This window comes from Phoca vitulina, unplaced genomic scaffold, assembly GCF_004348235.1.
Source record: "Phoca vitulina isolate PV1807 unplaced genomic scaffold, GSC_HSeal_1.0 scaffold13, whole genome shotgun sequence".
Classification (NCBI taxonomy): Eukaryota; Metazoa; Chordata; class Mammalia; order Carnivora; family Phocidae; genus Phoca; species Phoca vitulina.
Genome location: NW_022589716.1, coordinates 7,679,795 through 7,700,584, shown reverse-complemented (window position 1 = coordinate 7,700,584; position 20,790 = coordinate 7,679,795). Strand labels below are relative to the sequence as shown.

Below are 20,790 nucleotides of genomic sequence, written 5' to 3'. Positions count from 1 at the left end.
ATGTTCTATATCTTGACCTGAGTGGTATATACATATGTAAAAATGTGTTGAGCTATACATTTATGATTTGTGCATTTAGCTACATGTATAAATTATACTTCAATTTTCACAAAATGGTGACATCAAAAAAAAAAACAACCCAAATGCTACTAGTTACCAAGAGATTCAGTGAAACAGCTTTATCTATAAAAGAATATATTTTCAAAGCCTGAAGAATGAGAAAACTCAGCTCTGGCCTAGGATAAATTGGCCAGGGCCTACTACCTGCTGACCACCTGAGGTGAAAGCAGGAACTCCCTCTAAGTACTTTCACTGCTCACTGATCACGGACAGCAAAGAGCACCAGAGCAGCGAACACCAGGAGACATGGCTTTAACTCCTGCTTTACTGTACCAAGCAAGTAGCCATAGTTGTGTCTCACAAAAATCTGAGTAATTCTATTGTTTTAAAAGATTTATTTATTTGAGAGCGAGAGAAAGAGAGCGCAAGTGCAGGGCAGAGGGGCAGAAGGAGAGGGAGAGGGAGAGAAAGTCTTAAGCAGACTCCTCGCTGAGCGCGGAGCCCCACACAGGGCTGGATCCCACGACCCCGAGCTGAAACCAAGAGTCGGACGCTCAAGAGACTGTGCCACCCAGGCGCCCTCTGAATAATTCAATTTTTAAATGAAATGGTAAAGATCTCTCACACAGGAAATTTGGCACTCCCCTCACCGCCATGCTAGCTGCCTGACACCCACTCCTCTGGGCAGCTCCTGAGCATTGCTAAGCAGCTTCTTCAGCCCTTCCTCCCCTTCCTCCAGCACAGCCCACACCTCCCTGACTCTGGAATTCCTTACATTCTCCTCCCTAAAGGACAACCCTCAGAAAACTTGGGTTCAAACCAAGAAAACAAAACCTGGTCTACCTCCTTAGGCCTAAGCAACCTTAGTGGACAGACACAATGCAGGCAAAAATCTGAATTTACTTGTCTTTGAAATTACTTATGTATACAATAAATGAAATTTTGAATGTGTGAAATAAGAACACAACACACACACACCACAGGCATATGTTAAGTGTCTCAGCCCGAGGGGAAGGCCAGATAAATCCCGGTCCAGTACACGGTACCTCTGCTCGGGGGCAAGTCCCCCTGGCAGGGCAGTGGGCTCAGTACGTAGCATATACGAAGGCTTAGGCTCGCCGCTAGCACAGTCCGTTACCTCCAGATCCTCACAGCAACAGTGATCAGGCAGCGGCTGTCGGAGGGAAGCACAGAGTTGCCCTCACAGCAGACACAGGCTGGGGCTGCCCATCAAATTCTGGGGTAAGCCGGGTGGGGCCTGCAAACAAGAAAGCCAGGGCCAGCTGACAAGTTCCCGGGCCTGGAGCCTGGGCCTATTCTCACACTGAAAGAATCTCTGGCCTCCACATGCCCGCATCTTCAGCCCCCTGCCGGCACTGGCAGCTGACACACCTCCCTATGCTCAAGGGCAGGTTTCTGTCCCCAGAGCTTGAGACCAGCACGTGAGGCCATGACCACAGCCCGCATGAGCCTTCCACTGCTCACCCAGCCCACCGGCCTAATGGCACAGATAGGAGGAAAGACTGGATTCTGGCCATTCTCTATGCTCTACCCATTTCTCCATTTCCTTACCACTGGGGCTGTGCCCTACGAGGAGAAGAAAATCCGCTGAAACAGCTTTCAGACACAGAGAAAATTTGTAAAACACAATACTCATGGGACAGAGTGTGAGGCAACCATTTAAATCATCAAGACCAACACCTCCATTTTACAGATGAGTAAAACGAGGCTTCCACAGTCCCTGAGATGATGAGCAATCAAACCAGATGAGAATCCCTCTCCTAAGCCTCAAACCTTTTTCCCATCAGAACACCATATAGGGCGCCTGGGTGGCTCAGTTGGTTAAGCGACTGCCTTCGGCTCAGGTCATGATCCTGGAGTCCCTGGATCGAGTCCCGCATCGGGCTCCCTGCTACGCAGGGAGTCTGCTTCTCCCTCTGACCCTCCCCCCTCTCATGTGCTCTCTCTCATTCTCTCTCTCTCAAATAAATAAAATCTTTAAAAAAAAAATTATACTAGATTTTAAAAAGGAATAAACATTAAAAAAAAAAAAAAAAGAACACCATATAAACAAAGGGAGAAAGGAAAGGAGGAAAGCTGAAGAGAGGGGACAAGAAGAGGGACAGACAGGGAAAGGCAGAGGCATGAGAGTTAGGGGGAAGGGAGGGCCTGAGAGATGGATGGTGCTGTGAGCCCATCCCGGTGAATTAGGGCAGAGGAAACATCCAGGCTCTTCCTCTTGCAACACCTGTCACACCGGTACTGGAGAGACTGGTTTGACGAGGACTGCAGAGCCACGGAGAGGCTGGGCCTGACCTCTCCTCAGGGAAGTGGTGCTCTGGGTACCAGCTGTGAGCAGTGCGGAACAAGAGGAAAGCAGCCCTCCAGACGAAAGATGCAAACCACCCCAGCTGTGCCAGAGGGTCCGAACCTGAGGCTGATCAAAACCTTTGGATCCAGCCGCCAATTCACAGGAAATACGAAGAAGAGCATGCTGACTTGCACCCTAAGACACCATCAGCTAAATCTGGACTGTGGGAAGACTCCCACAGGGAGCCTAAGGGTCCAGGGTCTTGAGCAGATAATTGCAAGGAAAAGGGATAGAGGAGGTATCTGTAGATTAAAGAGACTTAAAAGATAGCTGAAGTTTTAAAAAATGGACAAAATTAAACTACAGTGCCTAAGGATACACATTGGGGAGATAAAACCAAAAAGAGAGAAGGAAATGGATGCAAAGGTAGGTTGGGGGTCACCTTTGAAGGAAGGAGGGAGGGGGCTATAACAAGGATGGGACCCACCAAGGGGCCTCTGGTGGGGCCAGCAAAGCTCTAGTTCTTGACCTTATAATTCACTAAGCTATACTTTTTTTGGGGGGGGGCAGGTCTTGTTTTCTCTATTTTTGTTTTATTTTATACTAGTAAAGTTTAAAAACAGTTTAAAAATATATTTTTAGAGTATATACAAAGACCCATATTATTGTGCACACCTGAAACTAATATGATGTTATATGCCAATTTTCTATTAAAAAAAGGATTGATTTAAAATATATATATACATAGAGCGCCTGGGTGGCTCAGTCGGTTAAGCGACTGCCTTCGGCTCAGGACATGATCCCAGGGTCCTGGGATCGAGTCCCACATCAGGCTCCCTGCTCCGCGGGGAGCCTGCTTCTCCCTCTCCCACTCCCCCTGCTTATGTTCCCTCTCTCGCTGTATCTCTCCCTGTCAAATAAATAAATAAAATCTTTAAAATATATATATATATGTATATATATATTTTTTTAGGGGCGCCTGGCTGGCTCAGTTGATAGGCTATGTGACTCTTGATCTCAGGGTGGTGAATTCAAGCCCCACGCTGGGTGTGGAGCCTACTTTAACATAAATAAATAGGGGCGCCTGGGTGGCTCAGTTGGTTGGACGACTGCCTTCTGCTTAGGTCATGATCCCGAAGTTCTGGGATCAAGTCCCACATCGGGCTCCCACCTCGGCGGGGAGCCTGCTTCCCCCTCTGACCCTCTCTCCTCTCATGCTATTTCTCATTCTCTCTCTCGCTCTCTCTCAAATAAAATCTTTTAAAAAATAAAATATATTGTTTCAATAAGATAAAATGATATTGCAACAGAGTGAATGCAGAAGCAAATATGATAGAATCCAGCTGTCTCCTACAAGCCAGATTTTATTAAAGTATTTTGCAAACATCAAGTAAACATCAAGCCCAAACCAACCCTGGAAGAGCTTGAAGACTATGCAAAGCAGCACATGCAGAAAGAGAACCCAGCCAGGAAGGGTGAACACAGAGGGCAGCGCCACAGGCAACTAGGTGGGTACCTCTAAGTTTGGGGTTTGCCATTAGGAACCCCCTGGTCCCACACTCTCCAACAGCTGTTAGGTTATTAAGCTGATATTGCAGTCACCTGTATGGCTCCTTGAGCCATCGCTCAACTGCTTCCCAGGGATAGAGTAAAGGTGTGCTGTTTATTTTTAAGTGGGTGACCAAATGCGTCCCCTCCAGGTATTATTCCTTCCACTGCAGATTTTCCTGACTCCCACAGCCTGAAGAATTTTACCTTGCTTCCCTGCTAAAGCACACCAGCACGGCCTTTCAGATTCCATAATTCCTCAACTCTGGCCTAGTCCAACCCCACTGCCTCAGTTTCTGTTCAGAAGCTACCTCTACCTACACCACCATAATCCATCATCTCCGGGGGGCCAAAGTCTCTGTCCCCATCTCGCATCCCTACTGCTAGCCAACTTGACCCCACAATGGTCTCTAGTCCCCACCCCTCCCTGTCCCTGTGCCTCCTACCGCCTCCAGCTGACTTGGGGATTAACAGAACAAACCTAACAAAGTTCCTCCTCTCACTGTTATCTTCTCCCTCCCCTCCCCTTTCTCTAATCCCCCTCCCATCTCTTCCTGCAGCTTCTTCAATTACCCCCCAAATCCCCCGCACATCTTTATCCAAATCACCACCAAACCAAGAGGGTTTCCCCCAGTTCACTTTGACCAATCTCTGAAACACCATTTTGCAGGTCCCACCAGGATCACCTAAGGCACAGCATCAGGGCCAGGAACTGACTCTGGGTCACAGACACATCTGTGTGTGCCCAAATGTCAGCCTGGCTTTGAAAATAATCTAAAACTGTAGAGTTGTCTAATCACTGTGTCCTGAAACAAAGGTACTACTATGTGTCAACTATACTTCAGTAAAAATATCATCATCATCATCATCATCATCATCTAGAACTGCCTCCCAGGCTCTCCAAGGTCCTCTCCCTGATCCCTCATTCACCCTCTGAGACAGGCCTAGCCTCCCACTACCCCTTACGATGAATCAGAGGCACACCGATTGCCTATGGTCACTTTCTGGGGGTAGGACCCTCAGCCTCTCCAAAACACACTTTCTTCCGAAAAATACCAGTAGAGAGGAAATAATCTTTACTTCTCTTCCCTCTTTTGCCTGGTTGGGGCAGGGCCCATACCTGTCTCACCCATCACCAGATCCAACCCTGGAGCCTCGCACAGTGCCCAGGGCAGGACAGGGACAAAAAAAAACACCTGCTGAATAAAGGAACAAATCGCTGAAACCCAGTGCCAACAGGGGCCAGCAGACAGTCCTCTCCACAGTCCGTAGGCTAGCTGGTCTTGTAAGACTGCTTAATAGTCAGTATTTAATCTTACACACTCCCAGATCAAATTCCTTTTGTCTTTAACTTTTTCCAATTATAAGCATAAATTCATTAGGTGTGCCAGCGCACCTAAAGTACGGTAAGAACCTGACACAAAATAAAGACTTTAAAATATACATACAAAATACAAATAATCCAGTCACCCATCATCTCATATGAGTGTAATATTTCTGTGCTTCAGACAACCTACACGGGCAAACTAGCTAAGGAATGTGGGCATTGCTCTGTACACCACTGGGTGTCCTGGTTGTTCCACCTCAACCCCAAATCTGAAATAAAACTCCCAAGGTCAATAATCCCCCCACAATGACAAGAAATGGACTTGCTTCCACACTGGGGTTTCTCCTTTTTTTTTTTTTTAAGATTTTATTGTATTTATTTGACAGAGAGAGAGAGAGAGGGAACACAATCAGGGGGTAGTGGGAGAGGGAGAAGCAGGCCTCCCACGGAGCAGGGAGCCCGATGCGATGTGGGGCTCGATCCCAGGATCCCGGGATCATGACCTGAGCTGAAGGCAGACGCTTAATGACTGAGCCACCCAGGCGCCCCTGGGGTTTCTCCTGTTCTATTGAGAATCAGCTCCTGTACAGTGGCCTCCTCTGGACCGCACTGGTTCTGCACTGTCTGGGATGACTCCCAGGCTGGGAGCAGCCCTGTGGGCTCTGCTTCCCCTCTGGCCTCATAGAGGATTTAGAGTGAGCATTTACAGCTTTATTTTCAACTCCCCTCTGGTGGTATCAGGTCATTTTCTTATCTGATAACAACCAACAGCTCTCCCCTCATCTGCCCCTAACACAAAGGTCAGAAACCAAATGCCTCCACTATCTGGAAATCACCAGGAGACTCCCCCACTGGGAACCCAGAGGCAGCTCCCACCCAACACAAAATCATAAAACACAGTGCCTGTATCACCTGAAGGCTGGAAACCAATTTTTGCCTTTAGGACAATTAATCCCTGCTTAGAAGTTGGGCACCGCTCCCTGTACCCTCATCACACTCCAAAAATTTGTGCTCAGTTTGTCCCTCAAGGAGTCAAGGAAGCCCAGAACAGTTCTGATTTCCAGGGAGGATGCTAACTTTACAGAGTAAGGTTCGGACATTCCATACTAAGTTCTTCCTGTTAATAACAACAACAAAAAAAGGTAAAATTCCTGTTCTAAGGAATTCCAACCCTACAGCTCTACTGAATTACATGTTCCAGGTACAGAATCTGCTGCTGCCAACATATAACCAGGAGCACCCACTTGCTCTAGGTCTCTTATAGTGCATGTTGGCTGCAAAGTCAAAGTTTTATAAGTTACCCAGTCAGGAGGTCATATGGTCATGTGCGGAAAAAATAAATACAGGTGTAGTCCTTTGAAAACCAAGGGCTTTCACTCTAAGGCATGCCCTGTAACTAGAAAAGATATCAACATTATACAGAAAAAGAAAACAAAGCATTTCCAATCACTCAACTCACATGGCAACCTTGCTGGTCTACGCTCCTTCTATTTCACTGGTGAGATTCAAGAAAACAAAACTGGGCACCGACAATCTCCAAAGAAACTCCTTAAAAATCTAAACAATGCTGGGGTGCCTGGCTGGCTTGAGTTGGTGGAGCATGCGACTCTTGATCTCAGGGTCGTGAGTCTGAGCCCCACACTGGACGTAGAGATTACTTAAAAAAAAAAAAAAATCTAAACAAAGATGATTAGTTAACAGAGGGACCTTGGTCCTCAAACTATTTCAGTCCTCTACTCATCTTGACTGGGGCCAATGCCTCCAAGGACCCCCCCACCCCAACAAGACACCATAGCACTCAAAGCTCCACAGATAAAGGAGCAGTCAATGCAGAGCTGCTTTCTGGGAGGTACCAATGGGCTTGTGTCTAGGTGTGTTTCTATCAAACACTTGCTACATATAAAATCACCTATCACAGGGCACTTGGGTGGCTCAGTCAGTTAAACATCAGATGTCTCAGGTCATGAGTATGGAGCCCTGAAACCCAGCTCCACACTCAGCAGGGAGTCTGCTTCTCCCTCTCCCTCTGCCCCTCCCCCTGCTCATACTCACCCATGCTCCCACTCTCTCTCTCAAGTAAGATTTTTTTTTCAAATAAGATCTTAAAAATCACCTATTATATATGTCATTATAAAACACAATAAAAAACACCCTGAACCCCTAATTCAACCTAAGAAACATAACCAGCCTTTATTAAGTATTAGATTCATAGCTTACACCCAGAAAGCAAAAGGACAAATATAATATTAACAAGCAGCAACTATGGGGTGGTGTAGAGCACATGACCAGCCAACCCTTATTTCCTTCTTTTTTCTTTTTTTGAGTTTTATTTAAGTGATCTCTACACCCAACATGGGGCTCAAACCCAAGATCAAGAGTCAGATGTTCTACTGACTGAGCCAGCCGGGCGCCTTCACAACAGTCTATGGGAAGGATATTCTATTCCAATTTTACTGAGGAAGAGAGGTCAAAGGCCTTACTTAGGGCCACGTTAGGATACAAGGGTCCCAGGGGACTCAGTACATCTGGTAGGTTCCTTCCTCAGGCCCACATTTCTATTGCTGAGGACACTCAGTGTTTTCATCGTCCAACCTCATCACGCTTGTGCCAAAACTCTTGCCGGTCTTGCTAAAATGCAATGACTTTCAGTGATGAGACCTCACCTCTTGGGAAGTCATGACCCCAAATACTATGTATGACCAGGCACTATCTGAAAGAAGTTCTCCTTTAGAACTCAATTCCACCTTACAACAAATGCTGGCATTTGCAGTGGGATCTCAGCATGGCAAGTATGTTTTATTCCTTTATTTGATAAAAACAAAATGCCACTCCCAATGCTAAAACAGAAAAAAGAAATGTATCACTCTGCTCTGGCAGAAGGATAAAATGAGCTAGATTTTTTCTCCCTCTAATAAAAGGAAAAAAAAAAGGGGGGGGGGTAGGAGGAAGGCAAACACCCAGGGCAGTGCTAGTGCCAGATGCAGCTTCCTAAGACACTCCCACAGAAGACAAAGAAATCAGACATACTGAAGCATCATGGAAAGAAGGGAATTATTTTACTCAGATAATCAACAACAATTTACAGGACCATTCCAAAATCTCCCTAATCTGGGTTTTACAGGAACAAATTTCTCGGCAGCCATCCACGCAATCATACAGACTTCATGTAGAAAAGCCCTTAGCAAACTTCAAGAGGGCCTAATCGGGCCTTTTCCATCTTCCTGCCACACCAGCTCACTCACCTACTCCTCGCAGAACCTACTAAAGCACAACAGCTGTCCACACATCTGGCTCCCTGTCTGAAGCTAACACCCTGAAAAAGCAGCAGCTCTGTCTGTCCACTCACCAAAACTGTAAGTACCTCATACTTCTTTTTTCCAGGGACACACTATCCTGGGGTCAAGAGAACTGCCCGATGGGTCAGGAAGGCAGTCTGGTATCAGCGGAGTACCCATATCCAGACAAACTGTTTTTTAAAAAGCTGAATCCCTCTGGCTTCCCCTAACTGGAGAATCATATTCTGGCATTTCATCTTCAACGAGTTCTACAGCTGATGAAGGCTAAAACAAATATTTTCCAGCTTTATTGAGATATAATTGAAGGCCAAAATAAATTTTTAAAAATTTAAAGTCTAATTTCACTCACAAATAGATTAATCCTATGCTTCCCAGAGGATTCCAAACATAATTAAAGGCCTGGAGGGAGTGCCCAGCCTCCTGTGACCAGCACTAAGCCACCCTTGGGAGCAGCAGGGAGCAGCAGGCCTGCTTCTCCAAATATGGCCTCAAATCTGCTGCAAGAGTGAGCTCAGGCCTGCATAGGGGTCCACAAGAATGTTTATCAAGACTTGACAAAAGTGGGCAGACGTAGGGGCAAACAAAGCACAAGGACCGTCCCTCAGAACAGTCCTGAAAGGCAGGGCCGCATGGAAGGAAGGGACTGTTGGCTGGGCCCTCAGCACCCAGTAACCACAGCAGAAAGGGCAGAGGCCACAGCAGACCTGACACTGCCGTGGACAATGGGCCCCATTCTCCCTGGAAGCTCATGGCAGGAGGGGAGAGGGGAGGCAAGGACATTCCTTCACCCCCTCACACAGAGGGAACACCCCCTCACACAGAGGGAAAGGGCATAGGGAGCCCAGGGCGCCAGACGCCCGCGTAAGAAGAAAACATGAGCAGCCATTTTCCTTTCCAGCTTTCTGAATCAAAATGAAACGCCTCCTAAAAACAACCAGAGGAGAGACCTGAAGTGCCATCTGATTAAGGTGGCCTTATATAAGAGTCCCCTCTCTGGTCAGCAGTGCCCAACCAGAAGGGAAAAAAAACTCAGAGCTTTGAGGGGACAAGCACCCAACAGGCCCTGTCAGCTCAGGGCTGGCACTGCAAGCAGAAGAATCAACTTTTCCTGCTAAGGATTTCTTCCCGGCACCAAGGAATCCAGTCACTTTTAAAGTACTTGAAAACTGGAGGGGCGCCTGGGTGGCTCAGTTGGTTAAGCGACTGCCGGTCGCTCCAGGTCATGATCCTGGAGTCCAGGGATCGAGTCCCACATCGGGCTACCAGCTCAGCGTGAAGCCTGCTTCTCCCTCTGACCTTCTCCCCTTTCATGCTGTTTCTCGCTCTCTCCCCCAAATAAATAAATCAATAAAATCTTTAAAAAAAAAAAAAATAAAGTACTTGAAAACTGGAAAAAGCACATCTTCGGACTGGCAGACACAGTATTTTAAGTCTATACTGTTGACCCTTCTGACAAAATATTGTGATCTTTTCCAGGTAAGCTGGTAGCACAAATCCAGAAGAGAGAGTGAGACAGGAATCCTACTGTTATCTATCTGTGACTTTAATGAATTCTATTTTTAGATCTTTAATGAGCTTCTCTTCTAGTCTCCTCCCACCAAATTTCTCTACTCAGGCAATTCAATCTTCCCAACACTGCTCAGTCTAAAAATATGTAAGACACTTATTCAGGCATGCTTAACATAACAGGTAGAGCAAAGTTCTCTATACTTCCTCACTTTCCACAAGACTCAGAATCCACCCCTGCTCAAGGGCTACTCATCAGACTGGTCTCCGTTATTTAAAAATCCAGTAAGCAAGACTCCCTGAGGTCAGGGCAGATCTGATGCAAAGACAACCTACCAGCCCAAACAAGAGTATACACAGGATTTTTACAGTGAGGAGAGATGCATGTTTTATGGAGGCATTCTGTAGTAAAACAAAGACCCAGAAAATGGATGATGTCCCAGATTCTGATTAATAGCCAAATTAAAAGGAAATGCTATTTGGAATTCCATTATTGACTGTATAATTTTTCTTGGCAATAATTGGCTAGACGATCAACCCAGTCCTGGAGAACAATTGAGCGAAGTAAGAGGCATTTATGACAACCAAGGCAAAACTGGTTCATTCTGCTATAGACAGCCTTGGGAATCTTCTTAAGTAATCCCGCATCAACCCCTAGAATGCTTGGGGGGAAATGCTCCCAGCACAGAGAGAGGTAAAACAGAAACAATTCTATCATTTGCAAAAACAAACATCTTCCAAGTCCACTAATCTGTTTCAATACATAGATACCAACTATTAGAAAGAAGTCTGGGGGCACCTGGCTGGCTCAGTCAGTAGAGCATGCGACTCTCGATCTCAGGTTGTGAGTTCAAGCCCCATGTTGGGTATAGAACTTACAAAAAAATTAAAAATAAAATAAAATAAAAACGAAAGAACTCTGTTAGAAGTGTTTCTTGTTTATAGATTCCCATACTCCATATACAAAAATTCAACACCCATAGAAATGAAGAGCAAATGCCAAACAGGGGACCAAGCTGGGCACTGACCGTTATTTCCCTGAATACAACACATCCTTCCAAGTGTCTCACTTGTCCTTGAGCTCCCCTCAATTGGCACCCTCCCCTATACTTAGGGTATCCAAGGGCTGTGAATGTCTCAGAAGAATGAATCTGTGGCTACACATACCCCCAGTGGCAGAGAACACTGACTGAGTCTGGGCCTCTGCATGGCTATAAAGATCGCTCTTTCATGCAAGTCACAGAAAAGGGACTAGGGAAAAACATACACCATACTTAAAAATAAAGACCAATACAAACCTGCCTCACTTGACATTATAGGTGTGCTCCTGCAAAACTCTAAGTCATGTCTCACTCTTTTTAAAAGCTTTGTATTTAATATGGTGATAAAAGAGATTATTTTTAAAAAAACCTTAATGCCCAAAGATGTTAACAGCAACATTATTATTCAAAGTAAGAAACAACCATCTAAGAACTAGAGACAGGTTAACCATTAGAAATGTCATATTTCTAGGGGCGCCTGGGTGGCTCAGTCGTTAAGCGCCTGCCTTCGGCTCAGGTCATAATCCCAGGGTCCTGGGATCGAGCCCTGCATTGGGCTCCCTGCTCAGCGGGAAGCCTGCTTCTCTCTCTCCCACTCCCCCTCCTGCTTGTGTTCCCTCTCTCACTGTGACTTTCTCTGTCAAAAAAATAAATAAAATCTTAAAAAAAAAAAAGTTATATTTCTAGAACATAGCTCATGCTATAATGCTAGGAGAAAAGCAGAATAAAAATGAAATCTTTGCTCTAACCTAAACTCAGTAAAAGTGCTGCCCAAGGTCTACTGGAGGACAGCCAGGTCTCAGGGGATAATGGCTGTTCTAGGGAGAACTGGGGATTGAAGGGATGGATGGAAGAAGGCTTTTCCCTGTATAATCCTTTTGAACTTTCTGAGTTCGTACCATGTGTTGGTATTTCCTACTTAAAGAAAGACTAGGAGCGCCTGGCTGGCTCAGTCGGAAGAACATGGGACTCTTGATCTTGGGGTTTGAGTTCAAGCCCCATGTAGGGTGTAGAGATTATTAAATAAAACTTTTTTAAAAAAGACTAAAATTGGGAGACAAAGGATTTTTCCTTTCTTTTCTACTTTTTATTTTCCAAATTTCTTAAAGATTTTATTTATTTATTTGCGAGAGAGAGCAGGGGTAGGAGCAGAGGGGGAGGGAGAGAGACAAGGAGACTCGGTGCCATGCACGGAGCCCCACGTGGGGCTCGATCTCAAGACACTGAGATCATGGCCTGACTGAAACCAAGAGTTTAACCAACTGAGCCACCAGGGCACCCCCCAAATTTCTTATTTTAAATATATGCATTACTTGATGCAGCTTTTTCCCCACTATAGTGTTTTAAAATTCCATAATCGGGACGCCTGGGTGGCTCAGTTGGTTAAGCGACTGCCTTCGGCTCAGGTCATGATCCTGGAGTCCCAGGATCGAGTCCCACATCAGGCTCCCTGCTTCTCCCTCTGACCCTCCCCCCTCTCTCATGTGCTCTCTCTCTCTCTCTCAAATAAATAAAATCTTTAAAAAAATAAAATAAAAATAAAATTCCATAATCATTTTGCCAAGTATGGAGGTATCCATCATCTTTCTTTTGCAGAAATCTCTCTGAAATTTTCAAATACCTTACCTCACCTTCTAGTGCTAGGCTGCTTTAAAAGCCTTATCTTGGGGCACCTGAGTGGCTCAGTCGTTAAGCGTCTGCCTTCGGCTCGGGTCATGATCCCAGGGTCCTGGGATCAAGCCCTGCATCAGGCTATCTGCTCAGCGGGAAGCCTGCTTCTCCCTCTCACACTCCCCCTGCTTGTGTTCCCTCTCTCGCTGTCTCTCTGTCAAATAAATAAATAAAATCTTAGATAGATAGATAAATAAATAAATAAATGAATGAATGAATGAATGCATGCATGCCTTATCTTCCTGAAGAGCAGAGGCCCTGGAGGAAAAGAAGGATCCAATATTGGTGAATGCCCACAACCAAAATAGAATTACACCAAAGGAAGTGGGGAATGCCACTCAGTCTCCAGTCCACACCACCAATGAAAACTAAATGTTTTCTATAGAATTAATCCAGGACCAAAAATTATTAACAATTTCAAAGATAAAAAATAATTCCAGTAGGGGTGCCTGGCTCGCTCAGTCAGTAGAGAATGAGACTTTTGATCTCAGGGTCATGAGTTTGAGCCCCATGCTGGGCACAGAGATTACTTAATAAAAAATAATAATAATAATTTTTAAAAAAATTCTGTGGCACCTGGGTGGCTCAGTAGGTTAAGCGTCTGCCTTTGGTTCAGGTCATGATCCCAGGGTCCTGAGATCCAGCCCTGTGTAGCAGGGAGCCTGCTTCCCCCTCTCCTGCTCCCCCTGCTTGTGCTCGCTCTCTCACTCTCTGTCAAATAAATAAATACGGGGCGCCTGGGTGGCTCAGATGGTTAAGCGTCTGCCTTCGGCTCGGGACATGATCCCAGGGTCCTGGGATCAAGCCCCACATCGGGCTCCTGGCTCAGCAGGGAGCCTGCTTCTCCCTCTCCCTCTGCTTCTCCCCCTGCTCATGCTCTCTATCTCTCTATCTCTCTGTCTCAAATGAATAAATAAAATCTTTTTAAAAAATGCTAAAAATAAATAAAATCTTTTAAAAATATAAATAAATAAATAAAAATTTAAAAATTCCAATATCTAAAACTTAGTGATATTTTAACCTCAATGCTATGATGTGTAGGACAAAGACATTCAGTCATAAAAGTGATTTTTTACATTCAGCTGATTGTTCCCATTAGAAGCCTGCTTTTAAAATAAAAGTTTAAAAAAAATTTAAAAATAAATAAAATATAAGTATAAATTGGGGTGCCTGGCTGGCTTAACATGTGGCTCTTGATCTCAGGGTTGTAATTTCAAGCCCTACTTAGGCTGTAGAGATTGCTTAATAAACTTAAAATAAATTTTAATTTTTTTTAAAATAAAAGTATAAATTAAGTTACCATACTGCTAAAGTTTCATTCAGATTTACTTCACTCCAGCAGATAACTCAGAACAGCTTCACAAACTTAGATACCTTCAGTTTATGATACTGTCCCACTGCGTCCCATCCATCTTCCTACCCCAGACAGAGAGCAAAGCTAAGAAAATGCTTAGCTATCAAACCCAAGAAACAGGAAAATAGGAAACCCTATTCATCAAAGCTAAATTAAGCCCTCTGGCTGGTATAATTTTGTAAACTACTCTAAAATCCTATTTATAGAAATTGCTATCTGAGCAATATTACTAATGATCAGAGTGAAATAGGACGGTCAAAAAGCAAAGCAGGTTATGTGACTCGTAGGAAGACTGCTTTCGATTAGTACCCAAAGGCATGGACACAGAAAGACCCACTGGGAAAGGACCAGATTAATCACTTATATATTCAAAACCACTATCACCTTACTCCAGGCCTGGAGTGTCAACACAGGAAAAGCAGAAAAAGATGGAGGCTTAAGAACTAACAGCACAGGGGCGCCTGGGTGGCTCAGTCGAGTTAAGCATCTGCCTTCGGCTCAGGTCATGATCCCGGGGTCCTGGGATTGAGCCCCGCATCGGGCTCCCTGCTCTGAGGGAGGCCTGCTTCTCCCTCTCCCACTCCCCCTGCTTGTGTTCCCTCTCTCGCTGTGTCTCTCTCTCTCTGTCAAATAAATAAATAAAATCTTTAAAAAAAAAAAAAAAAAAGAACCAACAGCACAGTAACACTGGCAAAGGCAAAGAAACACTCTTTAATAGGGAGGAGGAAGAAAACTTACTCCAAAAAAGGATGGAGAAATCCTTGACCAATTCACAGGACACACTGAAGAACACATTACCTCAATTTATTCTCACTTTTAGTTCCCTTGAGGTTCAATGGTCTCTAGTCCCCATTTGGACCCCTTCAATGTTCAAACCAGCATTTCTTACTTCTCTAATACTCTGGAAGCCTCCAGCCTCCAAGCAGTCACACTCCGCAGTGACTCCAGTCTAAACAACACACCCAGAGCACCTGGATATTGAATCAAACTTCTCTTCACTGACCTCCTGTATAGGCTAGGAAAAAAACTCATAAGGCAGGGCGCATCGGTGGTTCAGTCCTTAGAGCATCCAACTTTTGGTTTCTGCTCAGGTCATGATCTCAGGGTCTTGAGATTCTCTCCCCCTCCATCTGCCCCTCTCCCTCTACTGTGCAGACACGCGCGCTCTCTCTCTCTCAAATAAATATTTGGAAGAAAAAAAAAACTCACAAGGCCTCACTCTTATTCTTGCCCATCCACTAAATGGGTCTATCACCACTTGCCATTCCACTACGCTAGTTGTACACCTCTTATCAAGAAGGCTATGACCAAAATAAAAACTCAAAAAGGCAAGCAAGGTAAAGGGTGTCCAATTTCACACTATCATGGGCCACCTTTAGTTTACTCTGCACAGGTCAAGTGTGCAAACCAATGACCATTCTTTCAATGAATCCACTTGAAAGCCACATCATCCTTGCTACGATTCTGAGTCTCCCAAACTGCAGACATTTCATATATATGTGTGTGTGTGTATATATATATTTTTAAGTAGGCTCCATGCCCAGCATGGTGCTTGAACTCACGACCCTGAGATCAAGCCCTAAGCTGAGGCTGAAAGTCAGACACTTAAGCAAGTGAGCCACTCAGGTGCCCCCAATTTTTTTAATTCATATTTTTTTATTAAGTAGACCCCACGCCCAGTGTGGGGTCCAATGCAGGGCTGGAACTCATGACCCCAAGATCTAAACTGCAGACATTTTAAAAGACACTAGTTCCCTACCCACCAAGTGGGTCAACAAATCACGGTTTCTCCTCCCTGCGTACACCCCTTCCTTGCCATTTCTTTCAACCACCCTTTCTACCTCCTTTTTTTTTTTTTTTTTTAAGATTTTATTTATTTATTTGACAGAGAGAGACACAGTGAGAGAGGGAACACAAGCAGGGGGAATGGGAGAGGGAGAAGCAGACTCCCCGCGGAGCAGGGAGCCCGATGTGGGACTCCATCCCAGGACCCTGGGACCATGACCTGAGCCGAAGGCAGATGCTTAATGACTGAGCCACCCAGGCGCCCCTACCTCCTTCTTTATACATCTACTTTCTACCTCCTTCAACTGCACCCCTGCAACAGACTCAAAACTGGGACACAAGCACTATCCCACTCAGAACTTCCAGGGACACCCCACTGGCCCAGCTGAACCTTTCACGTCAGCCTTTGCCCCACTTTTCCCCAAGGACACTTCCTTTGGCTCTACTCCTTGGTCCTCAGGCATGGCCTGGTCTTTCAGTCCTCCACCTTTTTCAGGTCACCCAAGGACAGCCCCTCATCTCACCTGCCTGCCACAGACTCAGCCTTCCCCTCGTTTTGCAGTCTAGGCGCCCCTGTTTATTCCGAGTCTCTCATGTCCTTACCAGTGCTTGGCTGATGCTGGCTTACATTCCACTGTCACCTCCTGCCCCTTCTATTCAACGGTAGATCCCTGATGATACCAGCACCATTCAGGTCCCTAATGTCTGCTGAACTGCCTCATGTTGAACCTTCTTTCTCTCTCCTCATGCCCCCGCTGACCACTGTCCTTGTTCAGGTCCCCAGTCTCCTTACTGGACCACAGGAGTAACCAACTTGCCTCCAGTCCAGTCTCCACAGTCACAATGGGGGCTTTTTTTTTTATATTAAAAAAAAAAGTTTTTAAATAAATGTTATGCCCAGCATGGGGATCAAACACGCAACCCCAAAAGCAAGAGTCCCATGTTTCACTGACTGAGCCAGGCACCCCAGGGTCACTTCTTAAAACCACCACAGCTGTGCTCCAAGACCTTCAAACCGCCACAGCTGTGCTCCAAGTTCCTTCTGGTTCCAAGCCAACCTTCTAGAACATACAAAAAAGGTGCCCTGTCTTCTCTCTCCCCACTCCTTGCCTCTGTTCACTTCTTTTCCTTCCACAGAGTTGTGACCTTCCTGCCATCAACTCCTTCACCAATCAAACCACTAACCTTTCTTGAGGGTCCAGTTCAATTGAAATCCCACCCTAAAGCCTGCCCTCCCCAGCCTAGGACCCAGACTCCTTGGCTTACTTCAGCATAGTGCCCAGAGCACCAGTAAAGGCCCCAAGAAAGCTCAGACAAATCCTAGTTTCTGAGAATGGTCCCTCACAGCATGTTCCTGGAGTTCTGTGTGGAGTCCCTGATCACTTCTCCCATATTGCCCTGGCATTGTGCCCACCACCAAACACCTGGGCTTGGTCTTCACTAGAGAAGCACCCAACCAAGGCTACCATCATCAGTCTGATGCAACACAAACACAGGTGGGCATAGCCAAACGTTCAACCTGGATTCAAATCCTGACTGCCACATGATGACAGCCGTGTGTCCTTGGGAACATTCCCTCATCTAGGACTCTGCTTCCTCAGTCAATATAAAGGATTCTCATAACCATTAGCAATGATGCACATAGACCAGAAACAGAAGGCCCTTGACTGTGGCTGATGTATTCTATCACATCACTGACCCTCAGAAAGCAGGAAAGGCTGGAACAACTGTGAGATAAAGAGATGAACATACTCTCATCTGTGTCAAGAATGAACACACCTCTTAAAAAAAAAAAGAAAAGAATGAACACACCTCTACTCTGAGATGGATACAACAGCCCTGCCCAACAGGAAATGCAATGCCTCAAGTTCAAGAGATAAGATTTTTAACAATCAAGGGCGCCTGGGTGGCTCAGTCGTTAAGCGTGTGCCTTCCGCTCAGGTCATGATCCAGGGGTCCTGGGATCGAGCCCCACGTTGGGCTCCTGCTTCTCCCTCCCCCAATCCCCCTGCTTGTGTTCCCTCTCGATGTGTCTCTGTCAAATAAATAAATAAATAATCTTTAAAAAAAAAAAAGATTTTTAACAATCAAATGCCATGCCTCTTCTTTCCTAAACAATCTCAGTCTAAGTGGCTCCAGGGTCCCCCTCTTACCCCACCACTCTCAGTGTTTAACAGACACCAGCTAACTTGCAGAACATATAGTTAAATCCTTGGTCATGCTCTGTCTTCTGACCCACACATTCCTGAATACAGGCTTCTTCTCCCTGCCCCCCCACAACCCCAGCTTGGCATTCCCTTGGCTCAACCTTTTCAGCCTCTCAGCTGGCTCCTCCTCCCTCCTCATCTCTCCTCTACTGGCTGACCTCACAGCCAGAGGTCCTGAACCCCTCCTCTCCCTGACACTACCTATGTGGCCACCAGCAAGATCTTTCTAAACATAGGTCTGGACCCTGCCACTCCACTAGTTTAAAAGCCTTCTCAGGCTTCTGCACCCTGAGGATAAAGTCTGAACTCCCAAGCACAATGAGAAAGGCCTAGAGATCCCACTCGCCAAGCTGGAGGACTCACAGGTGCTATTTTAGGAGCTCATGTACATGTGGTTCCCTGTGTCCAGACCTTGCTGTCCCCCAGCTAATTCCTGCTGGCCCTGCAAGCCTCAGCTTAGGAATTCCCTCTCCTCAGGCTCCCAAAGCACCATGTGAGCACACTTAGTGGGCAGATACTATCAATCATAGGTTCCTTAATCCCCACTGTCCCTGAAACTGTGTTCCTTAAGGGCAGAACCAGCCTCTTTTACATGGGTACCCTGAACCTACCACAAAATTAGGCCAAATAGTGAAGCCAAATATTCATTAAATGAATGAATGTATTTTGCCACAAATCAACTTTTCCAAGAACAGTTAAGACTTGCTTTCTTCCTCTTTCAACCAAGGCTCATATCAACAAGAGCTTTCATGTTCCAACCAGGTGTTTGTTGCCTATATAGTACTGCTTACTCTTCCTTTCATACAGTCTCCCACAGGCTTTGAACAGGCTCACACTATGCATCCTACTCTCTCCTCAAATCTGATTTCTCTAAGAAATGGCTCCTCAGCCTCCTTTAAACATGCAGGCCATGAGCTCTTATTTCTTGGCTCCACAGCAAAGTTCAATTCAACTTCTCCATACTCCAACTAGAGATTTTTATGTCTCCAAGGTTGAATCTTTTTTAAAACAGGGACATTCCAAAATTATCACGTCTCTGAACACTAAGCATAGAACAACCTGATAAAGTTACAATATCCCATCTACACCAGACTCCAAAACACCTGGTAGCACATCCAACTCTTTATCTGGGCTTATGTCCTATAAACACCACCTCCCTGCACTGAGTCTGGGTTCCATGCCAGGAATCGCTTCTCCTCGCTTATTTAGGGAAATAGCAGGCCCGGCTCTTAAGTTAGAACTTTAGGCTATAAACGTGTTGTCCCAGGCTCTAGCTTCCACCAAAGCAAAACTTCATGATCATCATTAAAACTAATTCTGAAGTAAGTCAGTTTACAAACCTAAGAGCTTCACATGTCATAGAGATTAAAATATGCATTTTTAATTAGCACTTGAGTTTGTATGAAATTAACTCGGAATTTTTGGCAGGATTCTAAGCCGAGACAGCATTTTCTCTGGAGACACTTTACACATACACCCGCTGGTCAATCTGGTTTTCCAAACACCAAGTAAAAAGGTGAAAAGGCAGGAGGCTTCCAAAGAAGCTCAAGAGTGTGTGAGTGTGAGTGTGTGTGTGTGTGTGTGTGTGTGTGGTGGGGGGGAAGGGGAATGACCCCAAGGCTCTGAGCAGCTCGTGTGTGTGTGTGTGTGTGTGTGTGTGTGTGTGTGTGTGTGTGGCGGGGGGAGGGGGGGTGACCCCAAGGCTCTGAGCAGCTCAGGTCCCAGCGGCTGCGGCGCCCTTCCACGCCTCCTGCGGGGGGTCAATGCCCCATCCTCCGGCTTCCGCCCAACTGGGCCGCGCGACCACCCTCTTTGCAAGCCCAGGGGGCGGCCCAAAGGCCGTACACGCCTGTGGCCAACGCGCAGGCCCCGCGTTCCCCGGAGCGCGGGCCGGGCTGAGGCCTGGCCCATCGCCGCGGCGCGGAGCCCGGGCCCGGCCGCGGAACGCCCTGAGCCTTCGCCTGAGGGGCCGAGAGGAGGGGGGCGGCTCTCCCCGGGCCGCGCCGCTGCCTCACCCGCAAAGACGTCCACAACCGTGTCCCCACCCCGGGCCAAACCGCGAGCAGCAGGTGTTCCTCGGGAGGCTCGGCCGGCCACGGGGATGGGGGCTTGGGCTGCCAGGCTCGGCGGCAGGGGACGGGCGGCGCACTCACCGAGCGCCGGCGGGCGGGCCGCGGCAGGTGTTTGCTCCTCCCGGCCGCAAGACGCCGCGCCGCCGCCGCCGCTCCCCGGGGACTCGGCGCCAAGCTGCCGTCGCCGCCGCTGCCGCCGCCGAGCCCGAGGAGCGCGAGCGCCGCACCGCAGCCTCCGCGCGAGCACGTACCGGGCGGTGAGAGGGCGACGAGCGCGAGGGCGGGGCGCGCGGCCGGAGCCTAGCAACCGCCTGACACGCGAGTGCCGCAACCAATCCCGCCGCCAGCTCCGCGCGGCATCGACCAGCAGTCCGCGCGACGCCCGCTTCTGCCTGCGTCCGCCGCCCCGCAGCGCGCCGCACCCGCGCACAGGCCCCGCCTCCATCCGCGCCGCTTTGCTCATTGGCCCGCCACGCCCCCGCCCGAAAAGACACGCCCCACCCTGGAAGCCACGCCCCGCGGCCGGCCGGGTCCGTCCCCGGGACACGCCCCGGCCCGTCCGGGTTGCCCCCAGCCCTCTCGTCTGGTAGTGGGGGGAGGGGCGCCCCGCCCA

At 47.2% G+C, this 20,790-nt stretch overlaps 1 protein-coding gene across 2 annotated transcripts in view; it reads right to left on the bottom strand.

Annotated features, from left to right (window-relative positions):
- DAG1 (dystroglycan 1) overlaps nt 1-20,588 on the bottom strand; it is a 69,080-nt gene extending 48,492 nt beyond the window's left edge. Inside the window, exon 1 of one of the 2 annotated variants that reach the window (XM_032411294.1) lies at nt 20,429-20,588. The gene's annotated coding sequence lies outside the window, so the exon portion shown is untranslated. Of the gene's footprint in view, nt 1-20,258; nt 20,369-20,428 lie in introns of those variants that run through there. The other variant, XM_032411292.1, reaches the window with a different exon arrangement.
- Nucleotides 20,589-20,790: the final 202 nt, after the last annotated feature.